The 9,321-nt window shown below is 44.7% G+C and overlaps 1 protein-coding gene across 1 annotated transcript in view; it reads left to right on the plus strand.

The window, feature by feature from the left end:
- CLDN10 (claudin 10) overlaps positions 1-9,321 on the plus strand; it is a 128,677-nt gene that overhangs the window by 3,751 nt on the left and 115,605 nt on the right. The window lies entirely within an intron of this gene.

Here is a 9,321-nt window from a genome sequence, read left to right on the forward strand (position 1 = left end):
ACCTTCAACTACACTGTGAAATAAATTTCAAGAAAACACCACAGAGGCACCAGCAATTCAATCCTCATTGCCGCCTGGAAGCTTCTTGGTTAAAATGCAAAGCCAATTCACTGTTTTTATTTATTTTATTTTGAGACAGAGTCTTGCTCTGTTGCCTGGGCTAGAGTGCCGTGGCGTCAGCCTAGCTCGCAGCAACCTCAGACTCCTGGGCTCAAGCGATCCTCCCGCCTCAGCCTCCTAGGAGCTGGGACTACAGGCATGTGCCACCATGCCCAGCTAATTTTTTTTTCTATATATTTTTAGTTGTCCGACTAATTTCTTCCTATTTTTAGTGGAGACAGGGTCTCGCTCTTGCTCAGGCTGGTCTCGAACTCCTGACCTCTAGCTATCCTCCTGCCTCGGCCTCTCGGAGTGCTAGGATTACAGGCGTGAGCCACCACGTCCAGCCCAATTCACTGTTTTTAGACACTAAGTCTACTGTATATTAGGTCTCCTCTTTTGCTGTGTTTTGTCTTTCTCTGACATCAACGTTAATAGGGATGTTCTAACCATGGAAGTAAAGCCTCTCTTAGTAGGGAGAGCAGCAGTGATTTCTGAAGGGGGAAGGCTGCATCCTTGAAGCAGTGCTACAAGGAGGAACGGAAGCCCAATCGTGGTCGCCTTGGGACAGACACTTGATCTGTTTTGTTCATCCTGTGCTCCTGGCACATGGTGGGCTCTGGATATATGTCTGGAAATGACTGAATGAACAAAATAATGGGTGAGACTACAGATAGTTCACGATGGGGGCAAAATTGTATTCCTGGAGGAAGGCTGGAGCGTGCTGAGTTGAGAAGTGAGTTAGGAAATGTGCTCGGGCAACCAGAAGGAAGATCACTGCATTACAACCCGGCAGACACATTCTGGCTCTGGTATTAATAGCAGTGAGACCTCGACTTCAGCTATAAAACTCTCTGTGCCTCATACGTATATTTTCTCCTCCATAAATTGAGAGAACTGGACCCCAAGCGTCCCCTAAAGTATCTTCCAACCTAAAGATCAGTCCAAGAGCTTCACAAAGCTTCACCACCTGGCAGGAGAAGTTCACCAAAGAATTAGAGCCGTAAAAGACTCCTCTATTATAACTGCTCATAGAATTAGGCCCTTTCTGTCCTCTCTTTACCTATTATCTCAACTGCCTTCTGGTGCTCCTGACAGTTTAGAATCTTACCTGCATCTGGGTTGAGATAGGTTTAAATGATCTTAAAAGACCATATGACCCAAGTAAAGATGCCGGGATTTCAGTGGAATGAAACGAAACTTAGAAGGTGCAGTCAAACGACCTTGGCTGTCTATAGGAGCATGAACCTTCTCTCCTCACTTCCCAACTCCTTCACCTCTTCCCCCATGCCCTCATCAATCATGCCGTAAAAATGGGGGTGAAGGAATGGCGTTTGCTAGAGAAAGGAGGTTTTCTGTGGGTGTTCATTCACATATAGGGAACAGCTGGGAGCCATCTGGTGTCATAACTAGATTTCTTGCCAGTTGAAATGTGTGTTTGTGTTGGTCTGTTCAGGCTGCTATAACAAAATACCATTGTAGGAGTGAGGGGAAACTTCCCCTTTCCCCCGAAAGTTTGATGAAAAATCAACTCACAATTAAGACAGATTAATAAGAGAAAGGGGTTTATTCACCATGCACACAGGGAGAATCACAGAATGATTACCAGATATCCCAGCGGGGTCCAGAAATTTTTATACCCTCCTTTTAGAGGACAGTGGGAGATAAGCACTATAGGTCATTCTGTTTAGGGGCAATAAATGATTGCTAGGGAGGATGAATAGATGGGGGAACCAGACTGACTTGTAAATGAGTCTCTTTGCAAATTAAATTAACCTGAGAGACAGGTATTCTCTTAAAATGGGTTGGGCCAGATCTGGTTGCATTTTTTTCTTCTTTCCTGCACTATATTGAGATAACAGGGAGAGGAAGGGAAGTCAATTGTTCTTTTAATGGGTCTGTCTGGCTTATGCAGATAGAGGGAAAGCCCTTTCCAAGGCCTGTTGATCTCTAAGGGCCTTTAATTCAAAATACTTTTTATACCAAGGAGTCATATTTTGGGGTGAAATTTCCTGAGTTCCTTCATTATAAACAACAGAAATTTATCTCTCATAGTAATAGAGGCTGGGAAGTCCAAGACCAAGGCACTGGCAGATTCTGTGCCTGGTGAGGGCCCATTTTCTGATTCATAGATGGCACCTTCTAGCTGTGTCCTACATGGTGGAAGAGGCAAGGAAGCTTTCTGGAGCCTCTTTTAAAACAGCACTAATCCCAGTCACCAGGGGATTGTCACAGTAGAATCTGGACAGGTTGAGCCACCATAAAATTGTCTCTGTGCCAATAAAGACGGAAGGCACAATGCTGAACAGTGCCTCGGCCGTGTAGTGATGAAGATGGCACCGGAGCTATGGGAGTGATCTCACCTGCTAAAGCAGCTGATGAGTGACTGGACTTGGAATCCTAAGTCAGTGTGCTGCAGGGTGTTCTTTCATGAAAGCTTCTGAGATTTTTCAAGACTTCTCCTCTCCATTGATAGCTCCTCTCTTAGAGGCCGGGACCTTATCTCATTTATCCTGGTCTCCTCCGTACCTACCGTTGTGTCTGGCTCCTAGCAGGCACTGGATGAAAGAATGTGGATTGAATAAATGGAAGGAGAAATTGTTCACTCAGTTAAATTCTAACATTTAATATTTGCAGAGGGAATTTCTTCTTGTGTCACCAAGCTCTAGCAAAGGCAGCAAGCCCTAGGGAAGTGCTTAGAACAAGCATTAATAGAAGAGCTGTGAGTATTTTTTATGATGGGATTTAAGAAGCACAGTAATTTAGAGCCTTGCTTCTTGAATTGTGGTCCACAGACCAACAGCATCTATATCCCTTGGTAGCTTGCTTGAAATGCAGAGTCTCAGGCCCTTACCACAAACCTATTGAATCAGAATCTGCAATTTTACCAGATCTTCAAGTGTCTCCTATGCACATTAAAAGGTTTTTTAATATGAAATCATGACAGTTTTATTTGCATTCATTACAAGGTATCTGCAACAATTACTGACAAGAGCAAATCCATAGAAGATCTGAGAATATCAATATGCTTCTTAGTCACAAATAATGAAGATTTGCATACAGGGTACACTGAGCTTCTGAAAATTATTTCTCAGCTCTCAGAATGAATAGAAATACAAGGTCTGTCCAGAAAGTATCCAGCCGTGTAATATTTTCTCCTTAACAATGGCTGGATACTTTCTGGATGGACCTCATAGAATAAAATAACTTTTATTTGATTAGTTAGAAGTGACAATGTCAAATGAAAAGAGAAGATAAATTGTAATATTCATGACAACATACACAGTATATTGCAATATAATATATATAAAACAAATGTAAATATGAATATTACATGCACATTAAAAAATTCGAGAAATCTTTGTTTAGAGCTTAGATTTAGGAGTCCCGTCAACTCAACATTGACTAACTAACTCTCTGAGCATCAGTGTTCTTGCCTGTTAAATGGTGATTAAGTGAGATGAGATAGGGAAGGTGCCTCATACACTAAGACTGCTCTCCGTAAAGGGTAGCTATTGTTACCCTGAACAATGCCTGGAAAGTTCACATCTCAACTGTAGAAAGGTGGCCTTTATTCTGCTCCGACTATTTGTTTCCAACCAGGGCTGCAGCAGCTGCTTCCTAGAATGCAAAACCTGATAGAAGCATGCCTCTGCTCCTTTGTTGCATGTCCTATGTCATATTCGTCATGAAGTAAAGGGTCTTATGCTCGTTGGACTACAGTCTGTGCTCGGGATTTGCAACAGCAGAAAAGGCAAGAGCACTCTGCACTTCTCAATCACTTTCTCACTAATTAGAGATGTGGGTCTGTTCCTTGTGTCACCAGGGAGGCAGGGCCCCACCAGACCCAGGATGTGTTTGTGTGCTGGGCAGTCGAAATGGACAAATGTTTACTTGAATATTCCTAGCCCCAAGGGATGGGAAAAAGAACTTGGGACAGACAGTTTAATATATTGGTTTGAACTATAGCTCTGCATAGTTCAAGTTAACTACACAAATTTGAGCAAATTACTTAACCTTTCATAGACTCCATCTTCTCATTTGTAAATGGGGAAGATGTTACTTACCTCCTGAGGTTGTTGTCAGGGTTCAATGAAACGATAATGTGAAACACTTCCTGGTACATCTTGGGCCGCCATCATGATAATAAGTTAGCTACCACGTTATTAATGATGACTTTCATCGCATAACATGAGATTGCTGGTTCGGATGGTTTTTAAATGCATATATATTGTACTGTACATTTTACAAAGTGCTTTCATATACACTGTCACAGTTATCCAAAAGACTGATATTCCATAGTCTCCATTTAACATGCAAAGCAACCAAGACTCAAAAGGGATCATGGTCATAACTTCATATGGTCTTTTACACATCTTTTTGGGAAAATGTTCAGCATTTAAAACTAGCCCCCAAGCTTGTGTTTAAGTCCCAGCTCTTTCACAAACTTTCTGTATGACTTTGGATAAATCCCTTGAATTCACTTTGTTTTCCTTTCTTCTCTGTAGGATAATGATGATGACAATAACGATATCTATTTATATACTTCAAAAGTTTGTAGGGAAGATCAAGGAAAATAATTGTATTATATACATAGACTAGTACATGCTTTAAAATGTTCCCAGGATTTGTTTTAATCAGGTATGGTAAGACACACAGAGGCAGAAATGGCTGTCATGAAGGAAAAAGTTATTTTTTCTTCTTCTTCTTCTTCTTCCTCTTCTTCTTTTTTTTTTTAAATTATAGAAACAGAGTCTTGCTCTGTCGCCCAGGCTAGAGTGCAGTGGCATCATCATAGCTCACTGCAACCTCACACTACTGGGCTCAAGTGATCCTCCTGCCTCAGCCTCCTGAGTAGCTGGGACTACAGGCACATGCACCATAGTGCTCAGCTCAGAAAAAGTTTTTATACTCATAGATCCCTAGAAGAGAGAACTTTTATTGTAGTTTTGTGGGAGGGAATGGGTGAGGCAGGGCAATCTGGCTAAGTAGATTTAGGATTGGCTAGTTTGAATAATTTCAGCAGGCTCAGGGGCGTGGGGACCGTCCCAAGATGTCTGGTTGCCTGCCTTGAGTGATCAGGACAGGGGAATATCTGCTTGATGTGTGAGCTCTGGAGAAAGGAGGTGGTTGGGGCTGTTGGGTGTGCTTGTAGGGGGCCGTTTTTTGTCCCTAAGAACTGATTGGCTCTGTGGGAGCTGACTCCCTCCAGTTGGCCAGCTCCCAGATGCTAGAGCATCAGAAATACAGACAATAAGAAAAGAGAGTTAAGTCAATGCAGATGGAGTCCTTGGTGTTGTTCGCATAGGTAGGGCAGCAAGGCATGGTTTTGCTGTTCCCTCTCTCCTTTAGGACTTCACAGGCTTATCTGATTTTCTCCTGATGAATATTTAGTGTAGAAAAGGTTCAAGTTTATCTTTCACAGGATTTATCACTCCTCTCCTGCCGTTGCCCATCTGGCCATACATGCCGCTAGTCAACTCTACTGTCTCCCCTGGACAAATCTCGTCTCCCGCTCATTAACTCATTCTCATCCTAAAAGAGATGACGTACTCAAAGGACAACTTCTGAGCAAACAGTATGCTGATCTTAGGCCTTTTAAAACTTCCTGCCCCTGTGCATTTTAGCTAATGTACATTACAGAAAGCTACATTGCTCTTACATGAACTTGGGATAACTGGCCTGATTTTTAGGAGCCAACTGGTCTACAATGAACCTTTCGCCAGATTTTTGTGTGTATTGCAGAAAAAATTGATTACCCAAGGTTGGTAATTTGGCAAATTGCTATGATGCCATATTACAGCTGGAAAAGGAACCCCGTAAATAGTTAATTCATTTATACATTAATGAGTCCCTTCACCAAAGCTTTCACTAGGTTCCTGGTGCAGAATATAGCCTCTGGGGACTTGGTGAGGAATAGGACATAGGCCTCTCCTCGGGTGATGGCTGCTCAGATGGAGGCAATCATTTAGCACACAATTAGCCCAGACTGATGGTGCTATCGGCCGCTAATTTCGGGAGGTAGGCAGACTTCCCAGAAGAGCTGGTGCTTGAGCCATCTTGAAAGATGGGCAGAAGTTTGCCAAGGAGAAAGGGAGGGAGGGCATTTCAGGTTATGGGAGTCATCCAGCTCTACAGCTTATTAACTGCATGACTCTGGGCAGAATGCTTAACATTTGAGCTCCCCCACCTGTAAAATGGGAATGTTATCTATTTCGGAGGGTGGGAGGATGAAATGAGCTGATTTGTGTACAGCATTTAGAGCAGTGCCTGGCACTTACAAGCAAAGACCTAAAGCGGCAAGTACGTAACTGGAATTACAAGTACATAAGGCGTCCACAGGGGGAGGGGGAGGATCGGGCTGCAGATGTAGATAAAGGGAGTTTGCAAAGGGACTATACGCTGTACAAAGGGATCCAGACTTTGTCTCGAAGGAGCAGAACATTATGGTAGAGTGCAGCGGTATGATAACTCACTGCAACCTCACGATCCTGGGCTCAAGCAATCCTCCTGCCTCAGCCTCCTGAGTAGCTGGGAATACAGGCGCGCACCACCACGCCCGGCCCATTATGAAACATTTTAAGCAGAGAAGACCTGATGGGACTTGCACTTGACAAAGACCCTGCAGTATCTCATGTGAGAACCTGAGCGAAGGGCATGGCAGTGGGAACAGAGAGGAAGATGTTCAGCGGTAGAATTGGAATGACAGGTGTCAGGATGCATCTAGGGTTCCTGCTGGGAGACCTGATGGGCGGTGGGACAGAGAAAGCTGGTCGCAGAGCAGCTCACAAGTAAGTTCTAGTCTCTTCTCCTAGTATGGTCTTTTCTAACACAAACCAAGATTTCAAGCAATCAGATTCTGAACTTAATGTTTGGCTTTGAAAAATCAATTGCACAGAGTGAAACAGAATAGTTTGACTGAGTTAATTTTTTTTATCTACCCAAGATAGTATTTCAATGAATTCAGTTTTTTAAAAAACTGTAATACAAACCAACAGGAAAATGTGGCAGCTATAAAGATTAAAGCAATTTTAGGTGCCATTATTAGCATAAGAATAACGAAATTAGGAGGGTAATACCCTCCAATACTTTGTAGTCAAATTGCATAGTTCTAGTCTTGCACACAATATTCTAATGGACATGAACATAAACCATATTCATTGATTCTAGAGGAGGGTAAGTAGCAGGAAGAGAGTTGCCCCACAGTGGAACAGGCTGTCTCACAAAGAATTGGCTGGAAGTACCCAGAGGAGGTTGGTGATCATCTGCTGAAAAGATTGTAGAAGCAATTCCTGCACTGGCTGGGAAGACAGACTAGGTTATCTCTCAAGTCATTTCCAGTGTGAGAAATCCAAGATTCTGTGGACATGTAAAAAGAAAGAGGAATATTAAAATAAAATCTATATTCTTGATTTGCACATTGACTTCAATGTTTTGGGGCACTTGAGAACACAGCAATAAAAAGACCTTGTCTTTGCCCTGAAGATATTCACAGACTAGAAAGGATCATGAGTTAAAGTAATAAATGTTATAATATGGATGTTATGTTAATGCTATATTTAAACCTATGTGTTACTGTATGTTAGAATTAATATAACAAATATATATTTCTCTATCTCTGATTGATATTTGGAGGGAGCCTAAGCAAACCCACAGCGTGTGCCGTCTAACCTTTGCTGAGAGAAGGAATCCCAACTTCTAAATCCAGGCACAGAGCTGGGGGGTAGGGGTGGGGCCTGCCTTGAACTGAATGAGTTTGGGTGGATGTTTTTGGTGTATATGTGTCAAATATAATCCATGCATAAAACCCAGACCAGCCATTCTGTTGGAAGACTGATTTTCTCTAGAATATGAAATGTGGACTTTTGGCGCAGTGGGCGGGGTGGGGGTGGGGAATGGAAGACAATTTTCTTCTTATCTTGCTCCAACCAGAAGTTCTGGAGGTTACTTCCACCTGTAAGCCTTGAGCCAGTCCTGTGTGGGGACGTCAGCCTGCTGGGTAAGGCTCATGCAAATGTGTCCCCTACACTGGCTCTCTGGGGTGGTGGCTGAGAGCTGTCCTTGACACTGCGCCCTGGCTCTGTGTTCTTACCATTTTGCTCCAGCCCTCCGACTCCTGGAGCTCAGCAGAAGCCCGCTCTCCCGTGTAAAGCCGGACCTCAGACCTCTCACTTTTTTCTGGTGGCTGATGTCCGGGTTGCTGGCAGTAGATCTGTCTTATGACTGTCCTATGCCCTCGTCCCAGCCGGCCTGGTCGCTCAGCCCCGACCCAACGCCTGTCCTCAACACTACAGTTTGGACTCACCTGAGCCTCCTGGTGGTCAGCACTTCTCCCTCCCTCGCCTCCCTAGTCCTGCTCCCTCGCCAGAACTTGCTTTCTCTCACCCTTGTGCCTTGGGAAGAACTATGGCTCCAAGCTGTGAGATTTTGGAGGGAAATGAGAATGGGGTGAGAATGTGTGTGTGTCCGTTTATTTCATCTGGAAAAATGTCCATGTTATCCTAGCGACTCCCCAATCCCAGCGTCATGTCAGGGCTGCCGCGACAGCAGCACCGGGCAGGTTCGCAGCCTGGGAGAGCGCCCCCCGCAGGGACCGCCGTCCCAGCGCAGATCCACGGCTGGCCTGCAGGGGTCCCCGCGGGCTCCTGCGGGGCGCGGTGACGCGCCACTGCTTGGCGGCGCTCTTTCTGCCTCCGCGTCCTGTGCCTGCCTGATCCCTCCCGGGCGTGGTGGGTGGTCTGCCTTTGCGCAGGGTGACAGCTATGCAGCTTTCGCTCCAATTCCACCTAAAATTATTAAACAGATTTACACTAGAGTGCTCACACCGCGCAGGCACACACATGCGCACGCACACACCGCGCAGGTTCTACCGCTCTCTACACGTGCCACAAACTCAGTATGCAGACACCTCTACACATCACACACACACACACACACACACACACACACACTCCATGCCCCCACCTCACACATATCACACACAATAGTCATGAGAGGGAAAGGCAGACATAGAGACCAAGATTTACAGCGACAGTTAGAAATGTGACACACTGAACAGAAGCAACTGGAGATTGCAGCCTACCCGTGCCACAGTCAGAAGTCACTCATATTGGAGCGGGAGTCAGCACAGAAAATCTAGCTTCCTGCCTCAGCTCCAAATGCCTCGCACAGGCCCAGGGAGTGCCTAGAACTGACCTTCCATCACACCATCATCTTCGTCTG

The sequence above is a fragment of the Propithecus coquereli genome, unplaced genomic scaffold (assembly GCF_000956105.1).
Source record: "Propithecus coquereli isolate 6110/MARCELLA unplaced genomic scaffold, Pcoq_1.0 Scaffold262, whole genome shotgun sequence".
NCBI lineage: Eukaryota > Metazoa > Chordata > Mammalia > Primates > Indriidae > Propithecus > Propithecus coquereli.